This window comes from Stegodyphus dumicola, chromosome X1 (genome assembly GCF_044657685.1).
Source record: "Stegodyphus dumicola isolate Sdum_Otavi_A_Nest chromosome X1, ASM4465768v1".
Lineage (NCBI taxonomy): Eukaryota > Metazoa > Arthropoda > Arachnida > Araneae > Eresidae > Stegodyphus > Stegodyphus dumicola.
The window spans coordinates 250,717,808-250,743,958 of NC_140780.1; the positions used below are offsets into that span (position 1 = coordinate 250,717,808).

The following is a 26,151-nucleotide window of genomic DNA, read 5'->3' on the forward strand; positions in this document are numbered from 1 at the left end:
GAGGTGGGGAGGGGGGGAGGCACTCGTCTTCAGAAGATGATTAAGGCTCGAATCACTGGAGAGGTAAAAAATTTTGGAAATGGCGGCTTAAAAATTGATCAGCTGGATTTTCTCTTTGTAACTTACAATGCAGAAACTATTACAATTAAAATATGCCAGATTTTTTTAAAATTTTTACAGGAAAAAGTATAAAAACTCTACAGACTTATACTTCTTCTTTTTTAAAAAACTATTTATCTTTAAAAATGTAAAGTTTGTTTCGGAATTTTCAGTACCAAAAATTATTGATTAATGAATTTCTCAAGATTTTCCAAGTCTCACTTTCTCTGCAAAAGATTGTTTCTGTTTGGGTGGACTCAAGCCTTTTTGCAGTTCTTGTCTAAACTAATCAGAGACCTCTTTGAGAATTAATTGCCTTAATGTGCTTTATTTGCTCAAGAGAGATGTCAAATTTCTCAAAAATCGTGGCAAGTTTGGAAGAAATTAAACTTTAGCTACAGAAGTAATTCTGAAGTTAAATTGATGAAATGAAATCCATGCGTTTAACTTTTGAGCGAATGTAAAACAGACTGCAGACACTTTTAAAGTTACTGAGCATATAAGAAAGATAGAGAAGCCGCTTTGTGAACAACTACATGTATGAAATGTATCAAATAACGTTCACGCTTTTGTGGCGATTTAAACATACATTTCTGTTTAAGATTTCGTGGATTCATCCTGCCAAATTTTGTGTTATCGCGCGTCCTTATTTCTGGTTAATTTTATGCGAAAATAATATATATATATATATATATATATTTTGTCTTTTTTAAAAATATTTAGGATATGATTGTTAATATATATGCTAACCCTAAGGAAAGAAAAATAGATTCCATCTGTAAATATCTATGTAATAAGTGTGCAATGTATTTTAATAATATTATTTGAATATTATTTTTGATTAGAATATTACTTTGATTAGAATATTACTTTGTTTGCAATATATTTGAATTAGAATATTACTTTGTTGAGAATTAAGCCGCACCTCCCACGTGCTTTTGTGATACAAAGGTTAACATATCAATCTGGAAGAGCAAGATTTCGTGATCAATTTCGAATCAGCTATAAAGAACAGAAAGAGATCGGGAGCATAGGATGGTTGAAATAGCAACCGCTACACTGCATGAGCACATTATAAAAATATCTTAATTCTTTGCAAGTTTTTATCGTTTTTTAATGGATTATTAAAAAGAACATGCCTATCTAAGCACAAGGAATCATTATTTCTTTCAAAACACCCTATTACGTATTAAATTGTTTATGCTGTTGCAGTTTTAGACACTGTTTCTCATAATTTATTATATTAGTACATCTGTTTTTGTCCACCTTGAGAAAATTTCGCCTCAAATACTTGATAGTCAAGAGCGCACGTGTCAAAATATAACATAGACTTGCGCAACATTATGACTAAACAAGGAAAGCTGTCAGACTTCCCGACGGCAATCACCACCAAACATTTAGGAGGGATTAAGCATATGAACAATGAACAAAACAGCAAGATAAGAGCGTGGCATTTCTCAGTCTTCTAGAACCCAGAATAAGATGTACAAAGTGGCACAGTATTTACACCCATAGACTGGCGAATGTGATGTATCTGAGAGTTACAATGTATTACTATGATATGATGCATTCCTGGTAGGTAGTATGTATGTCATATGAGAATGATTGTTGCTTGTATAGGGTGATACAGAGCCGTCAGGGCAGAATAGACCCTACTTAAGAAAAATCATATCAACAAATCATAAGGTTGACTAATTGTTTCTGACAGGCTCTGTGTGTATATAGCGCCGCTTATTGTTCATAACCGTACATCTATCGGACAGTTTCATGTTCCCGCAGGGATGATGTGCCCAAATGCAACTTGTGCCGAACTGCCATGTGCTCAAGTGTGACATCGCCGTTGTCAGTAGTGCTGGTTATGCACAGGCTCGAATTCAAAAGAAGGCATAGATGCCTGTAGTTGTCTAACCCACCAGTCTTGGGGGGACAATATTCATCTACCCCCACCAGTCCGCCCGAATAATGTACTCGGTTATTTTAAATGGCCAAATGACTGAAGGGTTCAGCCAACTCCGATCGATGCTTAACAAGCAAGTATACGGCCATGTGGTGGTGGGGAGTTCTTTCTTTTTCCTAAGAATTTTAATAGTATATTCGTTAACAGTTTTAAGAAATCCATGGAACTGGAAATAAATTCGAAAAGGGTTAATTATCCGAACGAGGACTGAAATAAAAATGAGAATAATTTAATTCCCACGTCAGAAGCAGCATACATTTTCTAACCTCCGTGGTGTTTGAATTAAATGGGCTCATGACTTCGTGCATAATAATTTAATATAAAGCTCAACCCATGCTACACAGACTCATACAGTTAATAAAGAAATTTCCCAAATTAACTACACGCCCAAAACTTCATTCATAAGTAATCATCTGAAAGTCGCATCCTCCCTTTCTGTCACGAAAGACTGAGAAATATTTCCCTAGGTTGACGACGGGGACATTTAGATATACTGCGCAGAACCTATCTGGATTGCATTAACCGATATGTCAATCAATAATTTTATTTTGCTGATATTTTATTTACGTGACGTGTGCGAAAGCTGCCTTTTACGGGAAATGACGAGCTACAGATTCATTCACATCGATTACAAAGTGCGGTTTGACATCTCCCGCTTCTCAGAACCGGTTTCGTTAGTTCGATGTTATTAGTTTTTCTTTTTCAGCTTTCTTTCGAATACGCACTAAATGTAGTGGTTTATTTTCCCAAGGAATTTGAGATTTTTTTATTGAGAATAGCTTATATGCTTCAAAGTTTTAATGGTGCACGCGTTAATTTCTTTAATACGCAACGTAAACTGTGAAAGATTTGATTTTTAAGAAAATACTAATTCGTAAAATACAAACGTGTTTGTCAAACAAGTAACAGTTAGAAACTGTAACGCATTACAGACATTTCATATGTATTTGGGAATACATTTGACTTCCTTTTGAGAAATAAAAAACTTGAAATGTCCTTCTATATGCAGGGAAGAAAACTGTTGAAAAAGTGAGTACGAGTTATAAAAATACATATCTTATAAGCTTGAAAACAATACAATTTTCACGCCGCGTAGAAAACAAGTGACGTCACGAGCAAGTACGTTCCTACTTGGAAACATTCCAAAGATACACAAACTCTAAAAGGTATATACTAAATGAGAATTCAAGTTCCGCTAAATGCGATCTTTGGGGCATTAGATACGTAGTTTCGTAAACAGAGATGCTGAAGTTATCAAAGTGCATTTCCAAGCCTTACCAAAAAAATATTTATCTTTATCTGTCAGTTTGTAACTGAATACAATGTTATCTTTCTGAATTACTTATACAGTTTGTGTTTGAACAATACTAAAATATCTAAGGAAAGAAATGATACATTGCACCAGTATTAACAATTAGAATTGTTAATAAGCTTTGTACTATTTGTTTTTATAGGATAATGGAGCAAAAGTTGAGAAGCTAAAGAATAAATTTTATAGAAAAGGACCTAATCCTAATCAGTGATCTCAAACGTAAAGTGCACGCAGAATTAAAAAAAGAAAAAATCGAACAAAATGAAAAAATTTATTAATAAAATAAAAAATATTAATTTTTTTTAAATTCCACTTATTAAATGTTTCTAAATTATTTATCAGAACATACATAAACAATAATAATGATAATATCGTAAAAGAAAAATATTCAAAGTTATATTTATTTTCTATTTGAAAATCTAAAGTTTGGTGCCTTCAAGACACTTTTGCTGTAATTGACACTTTGTAATTCAAATATATTGCCCACTAAGTGTTAAATTATTAGAACGACATTTTCTTTCAAATAATTCTGATTTACTTAATCATAAAATAGTTTACTTTAATGTAATTAAAAATAAACAAATAATGATAACTTTCTAAATTTTCAGAGAAAATTTACCACGTGTGACAAAACTTGAGAAAAAAAAAATGACAGCTCTTTCTTTTGTTAATAAAATTTTTCTTCGAAGCAAAAATCAAAAATACATATATTTTTATGTGTATAGTTACTTCTTTCTTTTTTAGTACAGCTTGACGTTTGATGGCGTTTCGATTCTGATAACGCCTTGAATAGAAATTACTAAAAATTATCCCGGATTATAGATGCTCATCGGCCAATCAGTTTCTTTTCTTGTTAATTTTTAACTGTAAAAAAATGGCTGTTCACATAATGTATTATCTAACAAAGCGATTATTCTTAGTGCGAAAATTTGTAATTGCGCTCATTTATTTATTTATTTATTTATTTATTTTGAAAAATACGGTTAAAAGTTAACAAAATCGGTACCTTCAAATCTTTGAAAAATATTTATATTATATTGTAAATTAATGATCTCCATTTACAGATTTTCTAGTTCGTCGTTCATGTTCGTTTTTAATAGAAATGAAAATAATGGAAATATCGGACTTCAGTTAACTAAAATTTAAAAATCTTTGCAACACAGTATTTATTACAAATACATAACTAACTGAAATGTCTTCCTGGGCCGCATGAAATAGCGTCCGGAGCTGTATGCGGCTTTTGGGCCGCCAGATTGAGACAACTGAGTTACATTATTTCGGATAAAAAAATGTAGGGATTCCCTTGCTAATAGAGTAAAAGGGAGTATAATAAGTTTTAATTCAATCATGGAGCATTTCATTTTACCTAAAACAATATTTTTAACACCGGGATAAATAACGGTACTGATACTCTATCGATTGAATAATTCAGTTAAAAAGTATCAGTAGACATAAAAGCTTCCCTAACGCAGAACCTAGGAAGGGGACGAATCAAAACTGACGATGTGCCAGGAAACCAGTGGAGCTTATCTTCAAAACGTAGTAAGGAACAAATCCGTGATTTGCTGGCTGATCGAGAATATTTTTAGTAGCATAGTCCTACTAATAACGCAATAACTATTACCTCTGTTAATAATTATGCATCATAATTTCAAGAATTATTTAAATCAGATTAAATCAAGAATCAGTAATTATGTAAGGTAATAATTTATATGAAAGTCATGTTTATTTTAAATCTTTTTGATAAAATGTTACTTTTAAAATTCATAGAAGCTGATATACCCATAAATCTATGTTTCGAAATTCGAACGACTGTGAACCAAAGTTTGCAAAGTTTTTAAACTTAGTCTGTGCTTTTAAATGTATGAAATTAGATTAAGTATTTTAAAATGATATTTTTCATTAAAATTATATAAATGTAAAATTGTAAATTATTTAACCGATATGAGAGAAAGGCTCACCAGTTTTAATTTAAAATCAAACAATATTCTGTCTGAGATTGGTATTTATTTCAGACAAGAGCTGCATGCAGCTCAGAGAATCCCTAAAGAGCTGCGTCTTGTAAAATAGAGATGAATGTCAGTTTCTCTTAACCTTTTATCATTATAAATTCTAAAGTATAATTTTGATAATACTGAAATCCAGAATCCAGAATTTTGATAATACTGAAAATTTGTATTTCTGTAATACAGAGGGACGGCTCTTCTGTGATGTAGAATGACGACCAAATAAGGCTTGTAGAGACATCAGGTGTTTTTAGAAGCAGGCAAAATGAAAAATGAGCAACGCCTTTGCCGGGAATCGAACAGCGGAGCTCTGGAATACGCGCCCAGCGTGCAGACTACTACACCACGAAGTCACATTAAGAAGGCGAAGAAATATCTTATATACTCCCTCTTTTAAAGGGCGACTGGGGTTTTTAGTGGACCCAATCGCCAAATCCTGGGTGTGGAGAATCATCATCTACCACCCTTTTAGTTCGGGCGCCACTGTAGAGACATTAGGTATTTTTGAAAGCAGGCAAAATGAAAAATGAGCAACGCCTTCGCCGGGAATCGAACCACGGACCTCTGGAATACGCACCCAGCGTGTAGACCACGACAACCCGAAGGCACGCTAAGAAGGCGGGAGAAATACCTTATAGGCTTAACTTCTAAAATTTTCTAAAATTAGAAGTGCTGAAGTCCTTAGGAAAGGTGAACCAGAATAAGCGAGTAAATAAATAAAATGGAAACAATGTATTAGATAATTAATGTTTAAAATAAAATAAAATGCAAATAAATAAAAAAAATATAAATAAAATTAATGATCAGTAATTAAGTAATACATTATAATACTACAACTTATCTTCTTTGGGCTTTCAGCTGGAATAAAAAATTCACTGAGCAAATGACAAGTATTGGAGCCGAGCTCAGGTGGGCTTCGGCTGAATTTAAGCTCCATTCCCAGATAACGCATTGATTCAAATCAACGGTACGATGTACTGAGGCTGACTGTATTTTTTGGATTTGTTTTGTTACATGTTTGTATACAGTCTTGATATATTAGGTGATGATGAGAAATACGCATTTCTCTGAATCATGTTGTTAAAAAGTGATTTCAATTCAGCGTCGAATAAATAAGCTTAAGAATTTCCTTTTCGACTGTATCCTATTTCTGTAGAATTGCAAACTGGTCACTTTCAGCTGAGATTTTATTTCCTTATTTCTTAAAGATTTTAATTTTAAGAAGGGATTTTGAAGCCTTTTATTCTGTTTAACTAGAATACTCTAATTATCAAATAATTTATTGTTGTAAATTAGACAAAAGGCACTTAGTTTACTGGAAGACACCTAAATATGTGTCTTCTGACTCATCAATCGTGAATCATGAGATCTTAACAAAAAGATATCGTTAATTAAATACTTTCGAAAAATTTAGTATTTGTCTAATTTAGGACAAGTTACACATAAATATGCAAGTGAGTATTGCTTTTAAAGATTTTGTTCACAATTTAAATCAAAATTTAGTGTTTATATCTTACTGAATTCTTTTCCATATTAGGACACGGAAGTGATTGGGAAAGAAGCGATCGTACATACTTTCGTTAAAAAAATTAATGAAGTCTCGTGAGTACCTTTCAGAACACGCCTAAAAACAAAACACATCACCCCAGTTTCGAAAGAGGTCTTCTTTACTTTCCGTGACACGTGAATTGCCTAAATTTTTTCACACAACTTTTGTCCTTGTTGGATTACTTCCTCTGCGCTTCCCTTAACCTATACCTTCAGGTACAGAACGGGATGAGAATGCATTGCAAAGCTTACCGGAACTGAGCTGCTTCCGCATAGTCCTTAAAACTAATGCACATAAAGTGTGCAACTCTTAATTGTCAAGATTAAACCGCCATCCCAGATATGAAGGCGTGTTAATGAGGTGGTTAATATTTGCCGAAATACTTCATGATTTCCATTAATACGAATTGAATAGAACATCAGGAACTAAGATGTATTTTGAAATACACATGAAAACTAGTCTCCTTTAACTTTGCCACACTTTTAATTGTCGCAGGCTTTGTTTCTGGGTTACAGTCTTGCAGAAACAAATAATGCCCGCAGTAAAATATAGAAATGCCTCTTAAAACTAGACTATCTGTGAAAAAAGTATAGGTGACACATTATTTAAGCGTGTTTCCATCGCTGGTTCGAAAATCAGTGCAATAAATTTTACAGCTCCTTCTTTTCCCTTTTCTTCATCCCATTTCCTTCATCCAGATCAACAAATAATCCCTTTCAATACGATAGAGAAACATTTGCAGCTTTCATATAAGAGATACTCCGGATAGCGAGGAAGTACGGAATAAGTTCCATACTGCTTGGGTTTCCGTTAATGTTTGTGTACGCAAGTAGCAAAGTGGGTAATACTGACTGCTTGTCATGGTACAGCTCATAGCGACTGTGTTGGTTGCCTATAAATTTGTAACATTACCCATGTGTAACTTGGAAAGGAAGGTGTTCCCTTAGAATATCCTTAACGAAAGCACATCTTCTAAACGAAACAGCCTAGTATATTTTATTAATGGATTAAGCAATGAACTAGTTTTTAACATTCGTACGTGTTTTATCAGTCAACTGAATTTTTGTTGTTAGAAAAGCTTATTTGAACTTGAGCAGAACTTTGTATGTCAACTCTAATATACTCATGTCGGCTGCCAGATAACATTTTTATAGTTTATTGTCTAAAGTACAGGTACAATATAAATACAGTACTTTGCAATATAAGTATGGACATACCTAATAGGCGGCCACCATTACCTCCTATGTAAAGACAGACAATTTACATCCATGCCTTCTCCGGGATTCAAACCCGGGCTTTTTGGTAGGGCAGTCAGAGTTACTAACCACTTTCCCGGCTGAGCGACATAGACTTAAAATTAATAAAGATTGACGTTTCATGCTTTACTTTTAATTCTGCCTGGTCTGATCAATTAGCTCAGGAGTTCCTATGTGTTAAATTTCGCAAATATATTACATGTTTGTAACTATTTTTTTTTATTTGCAGCATTAAACTAGTTTGCCACAGCTGGTCTAACTAAGGTTGATGTTTTAATTTAATTTTTTTCTTTTTAAATCCATACCTTTACAGAGTTCATTTGTTTCTTTTCCGACCTGTTTCGATCTTTATTGTATCGACTGTATTAATTCTTAAAATTTCTTTAGTAAGAATCATATCTTTTATATTTTTACATCCGTTATCTTAAATTCAAAGAACGAAACTACACTTCATAAAATTCTTTATTGTTTTATATTAATACTACTTTACTACACTTTATGATGTGAGGCATTTCTTCCGCCTCCGTGGTGTAGTGGTCAGCACACTGAGCCGGTATTTCAGAGGTCCGTGGTTCGATTCCCGGTGAAGGCATTGCTAATTGTTCATCTCTTCTGCTTCCGAAAATTACCTAATGTCTCTACAATGAAATTCTTTTTTCTAATACACTTTATAAAAATTTTTATTCTATAATATTATTATTTTCTACCTACACCAATAATATTAAAATTAACCAGAACTGTTTGGTTTAAAAATTCAAAATTTTAAATATCTTTTATATTTCTTTAATATTAAACAGATAATTTTATTGTTATTTATTCATTACAAACAGTAGAACAACCCAAAAAGATAGAAATCATATATTACCTTATATGTTTATTTTTCAGGCTTTAGAAAGAATGAGGCAAATTCATATGTCGACTCGCTTAATCCGTAAAACTGTAAATGAAACAAACTGTACGGATCCGGAAAAAATTAAATGATGACACAAAAAAGGAAACTTTGAACTATTCATCTCGTTTAATGACCAGTTCTACACAAGAAATGATGCAAAATACTGATAATATCGTATGTTTGATTTTCAGACCTCATTGTTTAAACTCCCGGTGTTATTCCAATAGAACTTTACTAAGAACTTTATGCCTTAGCTCTGGTGCAAGAAACTGCGTGTTATATCACCATCAGTTTTCCGTTAGTGGACTTTAAAAGGCTTGCTGGGGTGAAGTAAAAGCAGTAAACGTATTCGAACTAAACAGAGACAGTAAATAATTACAAATATCCAGCAGCAAGGTGCTTTCTAGACAAGTTTAATCGATGAAACTCGATAATAGATCTTTATATGTTCCAGAGTTGAAAGTTCATGATCATAATTCTATTTTTAAAATAAATTCCGAAATTTTCGTAGCTAATTTGACGTCCCTTCATTTCCCTTAGTTTTTCACCTGAGGCAAATGTTAATTTTGTTTGTTTTCCAGTATAGCTTGATTAAAAATTGTTCCTTGTTTGGATGTGACGAATTAAATTTTAAAAATGAATAGCTCAATCAATTATTTCATAATTTTTATAACAAATATTTACTAGGGCAGAAAATGATGGTTATATGAATAATTTTCATATGAAGTTAGCCTCACATAATATATATTTCAACGATTTATTTCGAAAGAATGTTTTGATTTTTTCATTTCAGTCGTTATGACGTAAAGAGTACATGTAAAATAAAACAACTTACTTGTTTATATCTATATTATGCTAGGATCTAAATTTGCGACGGCTGTTTAAAAGCGGAAAGAAAGTTATGAAAAATTGCAGAAACGAGGCATTTTAATTTTTAGAAGAGCATTGAAGAAAACTAATTTTTCCAGAGCATTTAATTCCTTTTTCCTGCAATAACAAAAAAGTGTAATAGTACGCAATTCATAGATGCAATCTGAAGAGAAACAGGCTTTGCTGACTGCGACGCTGAAACGAAAGAAACGTGACGAGAAAATTAACCAACGAACTCGGCGGAGACGATGTAGCAATGAACCTTCAAGAAACATCTAAAATAAGTACTTGTCTTGCGAAGGATCTCATACTGTGGGAGATCGCTCAATGCAGGAGGCATGTGAAGATTTCTTTGGAATATTCTGGCTTTTCACAAGATAATCATCTTCCATCATCAAGAAAGCTTATTCGCAACTTTATAATGCAGCAAGAATTTTGTGATTTATCCAGAAGGTTCTAAAAGAAGCTATTTGTCACCTCAGCAATGAAACTCTTTTTACGAAAATGATAGCAAATTATAATAGAAAAAAGCTCTTTGCGACAAGAGAAAATTTTTCTTACAGTGACATTAATTTGCGAAACTAGTTTCGTACATTTTATTTGACAGCTCTCATTCTGTATTACGCAGGGAGAAACTGGGCCCAACTTGAAGAATGTAAGACCTTTGTCTGAAATCTAAACTGCGTTTCTGTAATAAATTTGGCTTAATTTAATTCAGATTTATTACATTAAGCTAAATATACAATTTGACTACATTTAGCTTAATGTAATGGTTAATCACTTCATTTAGCAAGTAATAGATTAGTTTCGAGATTAAAAGCAAAACTGAAAAGTTTAAATTTAAAATAAATCTAAGTACTTTAAACAATTAAACGTGTGTGTTCTTTTACTTTACAACTGACGAGTTTCTACTCATAGTGTTCTTGAATACAGCTTATAAATCTTCCAGAAACTGATTATATTTATTTTATGTTAAAGGCTCTTTGTAGTTCTCACTGGGATTTCTAAAATACTCATTAAATCAGTTTCAGAGCCATAATAATTTTACACATATTCTTTACTTATGGAAATAATTAAGTAAATGTTTCTAAACAAAGACAAAATTCTTTAAAAGGAAATTGTAAGCTCTTTATCGTCTTCCCTTAGGCCCACCAGCGGCCGAGCGGTAAAGTCGCTGACCATTGGTAGTTCGGTCCGAGGTTCGAATCCCGCAAACGGGCTGGCTGCATGGGCGTTTTCGTGGTTTTCCCCATGTGTAACGTGTATACGAGCCAGTTTCCCTTAGAAAGTCCTCCACGAAGGCATCCCTCCCCTTAGGCAGATAGCCCTAGAGGCTTTGCCATAATCACACACGTCTTCCCTTAATAAACATTGATGCGCCCAGTATTTGTTTTTACAAAATATTTTGTCTAACATTTTAGCACGCACACTTGACATTTATGATCCTTAAGCTAATTTAACATCAGAGCAGAGAATTAAGTAGTTTTTAAGCGATTAATACATTTTTGCATAATTTATGGTGAAACCTTTTATTATCGATAACCAAAAAAAAAAAAAAAAAAAAAAAAGCATAACGCAATGATTTGTAGCATTTTTTATTACTATTTAATTATATTTCTAATGGACCAGTTTTTTATTTATATCGTTTTAGGATTAATATATTTGAAGGTATTTGTCATTACGAGTGGATGATGCAGTTTATTATTTAAAAACACTAAGAAAACAAAACATAGAAGAACTAAAGAAAAAATAAAAATTCTAGGTAAAATTCATACTTGCGAAACTAGAAAATAATTTCTAGAAATTTTCGCAACTTCTTATCAGCAAGCTCTTGAAAACTTTCTGCAAGTTGTTGAAATCTTTCTAAAGGGTTGTTGCTTCTACATATCCTTACAAGGCAAATTTTAGAACCAGGGGAAAAAATATCAAATCACGATCTCGGAAGTTTATAATCATTAGTTATTAATGATTTAAAAGCAAGTCAGTTTAATAAATAAACTCAAAGTTGTTACCTCACTATGAAGTTTTAAGTAATAGTACAGTTAAATCATGATTAACTCGGGCAGATTAACAAGGTGTCAGACTAACCAGCCGAATCTGAAAAAACGTTTCTAGAAACATTAGGTATTTTTTTAAGCAAGAGATATGAAAAATGAGCAATGCGTTCGCCGGAACTCGAACAACGGACCGAATATGGGCCGAGTGTGCTGACCACTACACCACGAAGGCATGCTAAGAAAGCGAAGGAAATACCTTATATACTTCCCCTTTTAAAGGGCGACTGGGGATTAGGGGACCCAATCGCCAAATCTTGGCTGTGTAGAATCATCATACACCACCTTTTTTAGTTTGGGCACCACTGTAGAGACATAAGGTATTTTTTTAAAGCAGAAGAGATGAAAAATGAGCAATGTCTTTGCTGGGACTCGAACCACGAACCTCTCGAATACGCGCGGAGTGTGCTGACCACTACACCACGAAGGCATACTAAGAAAGCCGGGGAAATACAATATACGTTAAGTTTGTTTATTGCAGAAAGATGGAAAAATAGTCTCATAAATCACTCACTGACACAATAATATTGTTCAAATTTTCTTCTAAATATTATTCTTAAATGCCATTTATAACTTTGTATCTGCATTTCTAATGATATTTAATTTTTGGTTATTTACAATATGGTCTTTTTGTTTTGAATACAGATTTAAATTATGCGACCAAAGGAACGTTGTCTCTACATTAAATTACTTGACAATACAAGTAAATTGTTTGCAGTATTTATCTGTTAGTTTGTTTTTAGTCAAATTTGGGAGACCCTTGTTCTTTGCATTTTGAACTAGAAAAGTGCTACCGCTGAATGTACGTACGCCTGTATAATTAGTGGTTTTAATTCGTACAGGGGACTTTCTCAAGACTACTTGAAAAATTATATAACTTTATTTTGTCTTGATACAGCAAATGCATTGTAATCAAACTTCTGCAAAAATTTCATAACATTGCAGTTTGTCATTGCATATGTCAATCGTTTACAATTAGCTTTAGAAGGTTTGATAAGAAATATTAATATGAGTTAATCATTTAAAAATACTTCTTGATAAATTGTATGCTTTTTGTCACATATTCTCCCGAAATTAGCGATAGTTAAATGAGACTGGCAAAGATCTGGGTGTGAAAATATTGAAAATAGGCCGCGTATTTGGACCACCATGGGGAGCATGCAGTTTAAGAACAGCTTTTACTACATGAAGGAAACATCCAGCTTTAATGCAAGCATTTTCATCGAACGATAAATATAAAGGCTTTTAAATCGACTTTTAAACCTGGAAGTTTTAGAAGTCCTAGAACTCATAACCGATATCCTATAAGAATTATCACATCTAAGATTTCGTAAAATTTTAAAAATTGAAAAAGATCTTTTTAAAATGTTTTCTTGTTCATGCACAATTATTTTCCGTTTAAAAGACTAATTTTCTATTAGAATTTGATATATCGTTTTTCTGGGGTAAAGTGCGTGCCCCTAATTAAAATTTTCATAGCTTGCAAATGGTTATTCCTCTTTCTGCGTTTTTTTAACTGCCTTCAGATGACCATGAACGCAGTTCTCCTTATCACCCCGGTAAATCTGGAACTAGGTGTATTATGCGTTTTAGGTTTTAAAACACTATCTATGTTTGGAGGTTATAGAACTAGAATTCTGTATTGAGCATTTATACAGCAAAAACAAGCAAGCAAACAAACAAAAAACGGAGAAAGCCCTTTTCTTGCATAGTTTACAATACAGTTTAATGAATTCCGATAACCTTACGTATGGTTATATTAGAAACCAGTAAATAATTTAGAGAATTTCGAAAATGATCGTAACGGTATACCCAAAAAAAAAAAAAAAAAAAAAAAAAAAAAAAAAAAAAGATCTATGTGCTGCTTGGTTTAAATTAAGAAAAACATTCTAAATGCCTTTGATATTTTAAATAAAATATTATAAATTAATTTAGTTATATTTTTGCAATTTGATGTTAGTCTTTGTGACTGTAGAAAAGGAAACTTAGAACATTAAGTTGTAGGATTCTCCACTGTGTAATTCTAAGTTACTGTTGGAAGTGAAGAATCTTAAGAACTGATAAGCGAATAATCGCTTGAGTTCGTGTGACAGGAAACAACAAGATAGGAAGGGTAAAATACGCGTTTGATTATTCCAATTAAAGTTTAACAAAACTCCGTCTTGGAGTTGTACAATAAAGCCGACACTTAGGCTTGAACTTAAGAAACTAAGGATTAAACTAGACTAATCTTAACTAAAGAGATATAGCCGATGCTATCAAAATTCTAACAAAGTCGGTCCCTCAACGCTAATTGACTGCCAAGCTATCAAAGGCCTAAAGTACGGCCGAGCGTAATAATAGCTTACGAGAGAGTAGCCTAAAAAGGCGGACACGTGCAGCCAGAATATCTGGTATCTTTCTCACTAAGACTGTAGAACTTCGCGGTTATATACCGCTCATTAGCATTCAGACGTGATTCTAAAACTACGTTCTGGAAGTGGTAAGTTGAAATTAAAAATCGATAGGAAAGGAAGTTTAACTCAAAATTTAACTGTTAATAAAATCAACATAATTCTTACAAAGTATATTTGTTATGTACAAATATTTAACATTCTCCGCTCTGTTCAGTATTAAATTAATTTTTTTTAATTCCAAAGTGGATTGACATTTTGTTCTAACTTTTATAATTCAAGTAAAAGCCTTTTTTTCTGGAAGATTTTGTTCTAATGTAGATTTGGGGGGGGGGGGGATGAAAAAATATGTTTTGGTCTTTTTAGAAATACACAATATAAAATTTTTAAGTGAATGTACTAGCCTAATTAGAAAAAGTATCTAAAGAAAAGCTGTATAAATAAACTCTCTAAAGGTCCTAGGAAGACATCCATAAAAGTCTGATTGAAATAACTTGCCAGTTTTATTGCTAGCAATTTTTATAATAAAACAAATGTTATCGGTCTGCATCATTCTTTGATGCAAGCTAGAGAATTAATACTCATTTCTAATGACATTTAACTTCCTAAATTGCTGATTCTAAACATATCTAAATGGGAAATTAGTTTTTTCTGGGTCGCACGAAAGAAACCCATTTCAGTTTGAAATGGTTGCAAATTATTTTGAACTGCAACTGAAAGCAAATATTACTTTCGATTGCAGCTAAAAATAACATTTATATTTTGTGAAATCCCATAATTATGATAAAAGTTAAGAAAGGCAATGCAACTTCATTCAGACAGTGCTTTACCTGATCTGAATTATAACGAAGTTTTTTCCTTGATATCTGGAGATTATTTCTTTGACAAGGAAGATTACCTCATTCGAAGTTTGTGAATATATGAAATGAAGGTTTTCAAGGACTTCTGATCAGATTTCCTTTGCGATATAAAGCAACAGGATAAGATGAACAACAGGTTTGGAAGAAAAATCTAAAAGAAAAGCCAAATGGAATATACAGCTTTCAGCAAGACTCTTATAGAGGAAAACGAGAAAACACACACACATTAGAAAAATGAAGAAGAAAAAAGAAAAGTCTTGATAATTTTATTTAAGCGCACTTAAGTTGAGATTCCATAAGAATAGGTTTGTTTTCATTGACACAGATATTGCTAGTTTTGTGAAGTCTATCATATCAAATTTGGTTGGCTGTCGACATCGTATCTGTCGTCATTATATTATTTCGGTGCTTATAATCAAACAAATTTTAAGCACTTAAAGAAAAATTTTTTAAGTAAATTTTACGTATTAAAAGTTTAATTTTAAGTGCTTAAGTAAAAGAACCATTGTTAGCCGCAAGTACAAATAAAATACGAAGCGGGTAAAGTGGAAAATTTCCTTCTACAATTTATTTATTCGTTTTATTTACAAAATAACTATAAAAAGAAAATTCAGAACGTATCCGAAAACACAGCAGTGAGATAATGCAAATTTGAATATTCTAACAAATTTTCTAAACGCGAATAATTTTTATTACAAGTTAGACTGAATCTTCAGTGTCATAAAAGAAATTATCTTTCAGAAAATTTGTAGAATTCCCGTAATTAGACCTGAAACAAGCATAAAAACCTTTCAAATCTTTTTCTTTTATTATTGTTGCTTGCGTACGGGTTCGTAATAGATTGAATGCAGAAGTCTCGATAGTAGGTTAATAAAGTCATAGTAGTCAGTCTCGAAATTACTTTAAAGCAATACGAGGGTGGAATGACGTTACAGCTAACTTAGTGGTCGATTAGATTTATTAAGATTCAATACTTATGCAGGGACCAGACCAAAATGTCGCCAAATGGTCGCCAAAACCGTTGTCAGCTTGGCAATATCGCGCCAAATTACCAAGATGCCTATTTACTCAAATGCACTTGCCCTTGTATTCTTACTTTTCCAGCATAGTTTTCTCTTAAAATTTGTCTTACGCTACCTTACAGATAAAAATACAACAATTTTACTTATAATTATACTAAAAATTACCTATCTAAGTACAAAATTCGTAATATTATTTATCATTTGAATATTTAACACTGGGATAGCTTTTGTAAATGAAAGCTGGAAAATAAATTAACATCTCGGAGAATAAAATAATTTTCTTAGATTCATACACTGTCATTTGATTCATTAGCATCTCGAGTTTTGCTTATTGTTTATCGAATCACAGCGCTAGAATATCATGCTTATCTTATATTAAAATTAAATCCCAGCTACTTGTTTTGGCTGTTGAATTCTTTATGAATATGTATATTCGGCAGATGGATGCACTACAGAATGGTCAATGTTTATTATTTCTGTGCTTATTTCAGTTTACCAAGATGAAAACTTAGAAAATGAAAGCTGAAAATAGACAATTAACTTCCATGGACAAAGTTAACATAATCAAGTTTGAACTGCTTCTGATCATAAGATGAGTCTCTGAGTCTAATCATGAAAACTTCGCGCTTAACTGAATTTCAAATTTTTTATGCGTATAAGATTTCTTTCTTAGGTAAAAATAGAAGAGAAGTAGAAAATTCAGTGAATTTATTTTAATATTTTTGTCTGAATTGAAAGTAGCGAATAATGTTATGCTGTTAAGTATGGTTTTAAATAATTTTTATGCAAGAAGTTTAAAATTGTAAAGAATGATTATTTAATTTGTTTCAGAAAATAATTGATTTAATATACTGTTCACTTAAAATCTATATCCGGAAATCTGCACAAGCCTATTATGTTTAATATGAGAGAAGAAAAAAACAATGAACTATAGAAATATGTATATTTTATTTGATTGTCTTAAAATGCATTGCACATTTAACATATTTTTTCTCTCTCTTCAATAATTAGACAATTTTTTTCCGAAGCCAACTTAATAGAATATGTAGACGATGCCTCATATTGGGGCAGATTCCTCATGCGGCTTTGATATGAGGTAAAAATTAAAAAAAAATCTTATTATCTGAGATACGACTAATCCCCTCGATATTAAAATATTCTAAATATTAAAATATATAAAAATATAAGAGATAAAAATATTTTGCTCTTTCTTAAATAAAATTAGTACCAAAATTATTATATATTGAATAAAATTAAAATTCGTCTCAAAAGGAATTTCAGTTTTTAAAGTTTAGTTGTTTGCTTTAATATTAAACAAATTTATCATCGTTTGAACAAAATTTTAAAAAGCAAATGTGCACAGGTTTGTAATCTTTAGATTATTACAAAATTTTATCTAAATCATTAGATTTTATTTATTTAAAAAAAAAAAAGGCCCAGTTTTATAAAAGGTTACTTTATTCTCTTGTAAGTTAAAATTAAACATCAGATATAATTGTAGAATCAAAGAACATACCAGTAATCTGACGGATAAGACCCATAAACAATGATAGTTACCTGACTGCTCGAGGTGATAGTGTACACACGAAGTAGAGTTAAAAGTTTTGCCATCGGCATTGTTATAGAATATTGGAAACTTCTTTTATTTATGACACTCATGCTTTAAAATAACTCTAGTCTCAAAATGCTGTTATGAAGTACAGCTAAAATGATAAATTAAGATATACACTTGCTTCACCAGTGGTCTGACTAATGACAAGCCACTGAATACAGCTAGTTGGACCTAGGCTAGAGACTGGTAAACATGGCTGGATGCATAAGCGGTTTTCGTGAATTTCTCCACAAGTTACATAAATACTACACTTTTCCTCTCAGAAAGTCTTCAAAAAGGCATCCCTTTCCTCAAGCATGTAGCCCGCCGTATGTAACTAACATAAGTTAACGCGAAAGCAAAGCATAATCAATTAAAGCAAATCATCGTTTTTTCAATTTTCGACAAAATTAATTCTAGCAAATATTGACATGTCTTCGTGGTCTTTTCATGTCCATTGACGTGTCAAGGATATCACATGTTTGTTTCACAGTATGAAAACCGAACACAGTTACACACAAACCTATTTTTATACACTGTTACATTGCGGCTGATCATTTGCAACTAAGTGACTCAAAGCATGTGGGCGTGGGGCTCAGTAGCGTCCACTTACAGAAATTCTAAATATGATCTAAACAAAGACTTTTAGAAAACCGAAGGTAAATGAAAGTTCTTAGCATTGTCGAGTGGGAAAAAAACAATTTACGACAGGGGTTTCACAGAAAGGGGAAAACAATAAGACACGTCCGAAGTATTAACAAAATTAATTTTAATATGCATATTTATTAAATGTGAACGTGTATTTAATACATTATTATAAATTCTGTAACTATTAGTAAGATTTAGCAGAAACCTACAGACATTTTTGCATGTAAGAAAAATAAAGAGTAGGTAAAAGCATTAAACAAGACGGCTTCAGTTTGCATATTTTGCAATTTTTTCTGTATTTTAATGCATGTTTTAAACATAAAATGATGCATATTGTGGGTTATAAGCATTTAGATTTTAACTACAATTAAGAAACAGTAAGAAACACTCTATTTAAAGCTCTCCATTAACTCTATCTCCAAGGTGTTATTAAAGCCTCTACTGCCTGGAAGTTCAGTTCCTCTGACTTGACTTTCAGGCAGCAGTTAGCCCTTTATAAAAAAAAAAAAGCTGTATAATTTTAAAAAAAAAAAAAAAAAAAAGCACAGTTTTATAAAAGGTTACTTTATTCTCTTGTAAGTTAAAATTAAACATCAGATATAATTGTAGAATCAAATAACATACCAGTAATCTGACGGATAAGACCCATAAACAATGATAGTTACCTGACTGCACGAGGTATGCACTAATAAGAACATGAGCTTCTGTTTCACTGAAAGGTGATGCTCGAATTCAAATAGAATAGTGCATTTAAGAAAGCCTAATAATACACTAAGATGTGCACAAAATTTAGCAGCGCTACAAATTATCAGGTCAGCATTACAAAGTGCTTTAGATGATTTATGCGATTAACGGGCTTAAATTTGAATTCAAAATGTGACTATATTTCTTATAAACTGAGATGTTTAATATCTAAACGCACAGAGACTTATGCTGTTTGTATGTAGGAGTACTTGTGAAGAAATATTGTAGGCCAGAAATTATCGCATTCAGAATTAATAACTATTATACTTTATATCTAATTTTCATGAACAGATATATAATTTCTGATTATACATTTATAAGGTATTTCCTGCTTCCTGCTTTTTAAAAAAATCTAATTACTTTACAGTGCCGCCCGAACTAAAAGGTGGTAGACAATAACTCTTCACCAGCAGGATTTGTCGACTGCGTACCCTAATCCCCAGTCGCCCTTTAAAAGGGGTAGTAGATAAGGTATTTTCTCCCTCGTTTCCACATACCTTCCAGGTGACATTGGAAGCATACTTGACGCGTATTCCAGAGGTCCAGGGTTCGAATCTCGGGGAGGGCACTGCATATTTTTCACACTCCAGCATCAAAAACCCTAATGACGGTACAAACTGACTACATGACTAGAAGATATACAACAGAATTCATTGTCAAATAGCGATGTTCTTAATGAGTATATACTGAAAAATTCAAAAAAGTCTGAAAAAAAATTCATCGTGAACATGAAACATGAAACACCGTGATAGAAAAAAACTCTACTTTGTTTTGGTATTAATATAGTTGACATTTCCCAAGAAAAATGTCAAACAATAATACAGAAATTTCCATTGCATAAGGTAGAAGATAAGACAGACAACTGTTTGACTGCGTTTTATCTATATTTTACTTATTGTATTTTAACTATCATAAATCTTTGTGATGATAGGTCGAGATATTCGAAGTTAGATAAAAATTTTAAAATACATTGTTCTAAGGCAAGCAGGATAGGCTTGAAAAGTATTTTCAACGTATGCAAGTAAATGAATAAATAAACTCTGTATTGCATTAACAAACAGAAAGTATCTATATTGTCTAGCTATTAAAAAACAATACAATCATCTAATCCAACATTTATATTTTGCTCTCTTTCTAGTCTCTCAAAAAAATGTTTTTTAATTCTTCAATCTTTAGTTAGATTACGCAAGATGATTGATTGCTTGCCCGTCTCCGAACCACGAGTTTACCAGTACACGAGTGTTAGGTAAAGAGACACATTAGAATATTAAAACCGACCGAAGATTTCTAAAAATAAACACTCCACATGACTCAACCTCAATTTATGCGGCCGTCGATACAGTTGGATCAGTGAAACGAGTTTTCTTGTAACGCTTCCTAGGTTGATTATGTAGGAAGGCTCCGGTTACTGAGTGTACCGTGTTATTGAATCTATTTAGCTCTTTTATATTCTAATATGGTGTACGTAGAGACCATCTTTACGTGAACAAAAGCATAATCTTTTAATCAGGTAAAGCATTTTATTTACTTAATCACCAAACACTCACATCTTAATCACGATTCAATCCTGGTACTTATATAACTGGCAACTATACATGAATAAAACAGCGACGGCAAACAAATCATTCACTGAATAAAATGAAATTACCTCAGGTAATTAATTATAGGTTTCCGTCTTATGAGATATTTTTTTCATAATTTTTATATTTACAAAACTTCTCAGAATAGTTACAGGATTTCAAGCGCACTTGTATATTGAATCTTATCATGCATTACTTTATTCAAAATGTGGCTTTCAGATGCACGAATCTGTTCTTAAGCATTCAAAAACTTAAAGCAGCGAAAGAAAATATTAAAATAAATAATTGGTTTCATTGTAGACGGCAGCTTTTAAACCTTTAACTAAACGGTTTTCTCCGAGGCTCCGAACTTCCCTTGCATCACAAAATGTGCAGACTACATAACAAGGTTCTTGAATTTCTGCCAAGTCGTTCTGAGCCAATAATAAGAGTAAATTACCATTTACATTGTTCATTTGTATTCATTGCGACACTGAATGAGGTAGGGTATAACTTAAAGAAAGTAAAAGATCTCTGGGATACGTTGCGACGCAGCATTTTTTATTTTGACACTTGTTGCATAAGGGAATGCAGGTCTGGAGATAAATTATCATTTCTGTCAGATAACGTAGAAAATACCCTTAACTATAGCATAAAAATAATATATTTATTATTACATATTCAATACAAACAACCCGGTTATCAAATTAAGCAACTTGAAAATAGCATTTGAGAGTTAAACTCTGTTTATCAGTGGGAAAAGAATTTTCTCTATCTCAAATTTGTATTTAAAATCATTTAATACTATTTATTTAAAAGTTTTGTTAAATTTTATTTACATATGAGCTAGGATTATAAATTAGCAAAGTGAATTTCTGAAATTATTTTAGCTAAGCAAATAAATTTAAAGCGTAAATATATTAGAGCTCCAAATATCCGCATTAAGTGGAACCATAGCCCATATTAATATTCATAACTGCCTCCCTTCCATTGAGCTTAATTCGCGTTTGTTATAATATTTTTACTTTTCGTTTATCGCGCTTTTTTTCGACAAATTAAAGTTAAGAAACAGACGTTTAAGAAAAGAAAATATAGTTTTACTTCCTCAAAACAAAATATAAAACACTCTTTATACGACAAAATAAAATAACTTTTTATTTGCTTAAAACACGTATTCAAATTTTTATTCAACTGAAAGAAAACTAGCGAAACGCGTTTACTCATGTACGCTGCAAAATAAAATACATAATCTTGTTTTATTTTACAAAGCTTTTGTTTCCTTGAATTTTTATGACAAAGATTTTATTGACATTTTGGAAAGATTTTTAACATTTATTTTATTTTCCCAAGAATTTATTATTCTCTCTCATCGTCCGAACATATCCTCAATTTTTAACTACAAAGGATGCTTGCACATAAGAAAGTTCTTCACTTTTAAGCTTTGTAGTCAAATTTTTCCTTTGAAGTCGTATTATTCAAAGAAATGATAGAAGTTTTCTAAAATATGCACGCTTCGAACTCAAATGATGCAATTGACTCCTGCAGCTGTATTTAAATGTGGAGTTCGATACTGTTTATGCAAAATTTTTCGGCAGTATGTACATTAGCTTGTTTCGCAATTTAATGATATAGTTTTTGGAAGAGATTCCAGTTGTTTTGTTTTTTTATTAATTATTTACTTATTTTACTGTTTTAGAAATTTCAGATGTATGAAATTCACTAAGAATTTTGCGATTCAAGGCATTTTATTCATTTTAAACCAAGAGATTGCCGTTATTATGCCTTCATGTGAAATATCAACCACAGGGCAATTTTTCTGAAGTAATAGGATAAATCAACATTCAAAGATATTTATACGTAGAAAGAAGTGAATGGAGGGCTGCCATAAGTAAATGAAACTCAGAATGATTTTGCCAGTGTGTCTGGAAATGCGAACTCAAATCTTTTCTGCCAATATGCACCATACTGTAACTCAACTGGGCTTTAAACAACTGAGGCTGTAGTCTTAATATAGGTTCTACACATATACATCCAATTACAAAATTTCCAATATTAAAGTAGATAATTTTATAAAATATATTTTAGCACTAAGATAGAAAGGCTCTGTAAAACGAAATTTAGCCTTTTGCATCTAGCAAAACATCCAACCAATAAAATATTCCTTATATTTGTCAGGCCAAAATTTCTTCGTTTTTTTTTTTTTCCCCACCAAAATCGAAACGCTTTTTCTTCCATTATATATATATATGTATACCCACATAAAAACGTTGTTTCTAAAATCTCGAGAAGGGTTTCACAACAAAATTAATATGTCCCAAAAGTTGTTTTGAAAATTCATCTGCTTTCAAGTATTCTGGAAAGAAAGGCAGTAATAAAACTTAAAACATCTTAGCAGTTTTAACTAGTGAAAATTAAATTGTGCTAAACTAAATACCTATTGCAGAATTCTGAATTCCCTTCCGGATGATCGCAAATTCTTTACTGACTGAAAAGGAAATACCCGTGAAAAATTAAAACCTACCAAGAGATTTCACTAAAAAGTTTGATAAAAAATTTTGCAGAAAACTCTGTATTTTGGTTCGTCTAATTTTTCATATATTTTTTTAATATCTGTTACGATCTGTTTTTAATATCTGTTACGATCTGTTTTTAATATCTGTTATCTTAATATTTTCTCAGAAATAATAATGAAAGAACATACAGAAAGAAATATAATCAAAGTAATTGCTAAAAAAGCAAAGTTAATGATGCATAATGCTGCTAAAAATAATAATAATAAGCTTAGCTTTCAGTTCCAAATGCAAATGCAAAACGGAAATGACAACGTAATAAGAATCTCACGTAAACCGCAATACGTGTTAAAATTTTTGGGGAACAAATGATAGACAACAGGAGCTTATTAAAAAAAATACTACTTCTGTTTGTTAAAAAACTACTACTACTGCTGAAAAGTACTACTTTTTCTGTAATTACATTCTTCTTTTAATAAATAATAATTTGTTACCTTTTTTGGGTGGGGGTTAAAAATGATGTAACTTGATGCACCGACATAGACTATTAGAATAGCAAACAGCACAATAAGTTTATAACATGAGTATGTTTAATTATCGTAAGAAATTTACATAGTATTTTCCTCTACGGAAATGTAACCTGCGTATGACATTCCAAGAGGAAGGACAAGAGAAATTAATTCCATAGTTCCTCTCAATGCAAGGAGCTATTAAGTGTTAATACTTGAAATCTTTGCTCAAACGAATTTTACAAATATGGTTTAATATGAGAATAAGGTTATTAAATTATACTTGTGGTGTTACTTAGTGTTTGAAGAATATGACAGGTATAATTTTGAAAAGTTTGTTCATTCAGTTTTATGCTACTAAAATTTCAGTCCTGAGGATCTTAATTTTGTTTTCATAAAGCAAGCTGTCTTGAACGTATGCCATATGAAAGACTTCGTTTTATTGGCAGGAACGGAACTTGAAACGTCTTAAGAATTCTTTATTTACAGTTCCTTGTTCCTAACTCCGAGAAAGTGATTCGTGACAGCTATTAATCCTCTCTCTCGTTATACATTTAAATTTGTCTTAAGTATTACAAACATTGGTCAGCCTTCATCTATAATTCTGTTTTACTAGCTTTGTCTTGGTGTTTTTATTAATTCAAATAATTTTAATAAAATGCATCTTAACAATTCTTTAGGATATAACATTCTAATTTTCATAGAATTAATTTTTTTATAAGTAAAAAAATAGTAAAGAATTTAATTTTCATTCTTAAAATGCAATGCATCTTAAAACTCTCTTGACAATTAAAAAATTCTTAGATAACAGAGCGCCTTTAGTACGGACTTTTAAAACATAATTTGGATACATTCGTAAATTTCAAAGCTTAATTTAAAGATTTATATTATAAATACATCTGCATGTGAGCAATCTAAACTACATAACCTCCTACAGTTTTTCTTAACCTCAACATCCCCCTTTCTAAGTTTTTGTTAACCCTTTAGCATTTCTATCAAATAATCTCTATTATCAAAATTTTCAAGTATAGTTTTGCATATAATTTTGAATTATCATAAGTTATCTACATTGTAAAAAAAGAAAATAGAAGAACCAGAAATTGAAACTTTATAGGTATTTATTAAAATAAAAGGAATTAAATAATAATCGTTTAGAAGAAGACTGAGACTGATATGATGTCAGGCTGTAGTGCAGCGGATACCCATTGTTTAACCACTGCTAATGTTGGTAATGTAGATGTTAAGGATTTGTTTTTTATTTGATTACTGTTTTTCGCTGCAGGCTTCTTAAATCTCCATGTAATAGGGAGAGCCTCTTAGAATCAATGGCTTTCCAGAATCGAAGAAATATGGTATTACATTTCTGCTACATTAAAAAAACAGAAGTAGACTTAGCTTAAAATTTCCAAGAAATGTGCGTAAAATATTTACAAATACTTCATAACAACAATAATAATAATAATAATAATAATAAATTTATTTAAAATTTCGAAGAAAAGTTCATAATATATTCATAAATTGTTAGTATTCTTTTAAAAAAAGTTAATTTAAAATTTCCAAGAAATTTGAGTGAAATATTATTCTTAGCGAGGGAATGAAAAAGAAAGAAAAAAAGCATTCCAAATTTACGGGGGAAAAACAGCCCTAATTATTAATTGTGTTAAGAAACTGGCTGTAAAGATCGAAATCTCAGATGCAAAGAATTTAAAATCTGCGTTTTAAATAACATTTATACCTATTCCTTATCTTCTGCCTTCTCATAAATTTAAAAAAAAAAAAAAAAAAAATCTATTTAAAAACAATTAATGATCCTGTTTTATCTTCAGACCAGGAAGTATGCCTTACTTTTCCAAAACAAGACAACTGGATCGAATTATTTAATTAACGCAAAGAGCCTGATGGTTATATTCCTGACCTCCACCCGATTTTGTCCAGGAGAAATCCTGCGCATATGGAACATGAAGGTCTGCTATTGTTCTCTCTCTCTGAAGGACTTCAGAGACGGATTTTACATTCCTCCGTTTGTAGAAAGCAGAATAGCAATAAATGTTAATGCTTCATCCGAGATTCGAGGAGCTCAATGGATTGTAATGTAAAATATATAGTAAATGCTAAACGCCTGCTGTCATTTAATGTAGTGGATTTTAATAGTGTGCATAATTTGCCCGCATTTTTTTTTTATAAAATCTTTAAGTAAACACGGAAGCAAATTAAATTCTTTTTAAAGTACTAGATAATGAAGAAAATGTATTATGTTAGTTTCAGGAGGAATTTAAATGCGTATATTTTAACTCTCTGAAATGACAGGGGGAAACTGGTA

The 26,151-nt window shown here is 31.5% G+C and overlaps 1 protein-coding gene across 1 annotated transcript in view; it reads left to right on the plus strand.

Annotated features, from left to right (window-relative positions):
• Positions 1–26,151, plus strand: part of LOC118185301 (uncharacterized) — a 274,059-nt gene that overhangs the window by 92,869 nt on the left and 155,039 nt on the right. The gene's annotated exons all lie outside the window — the stretch shown is intronic.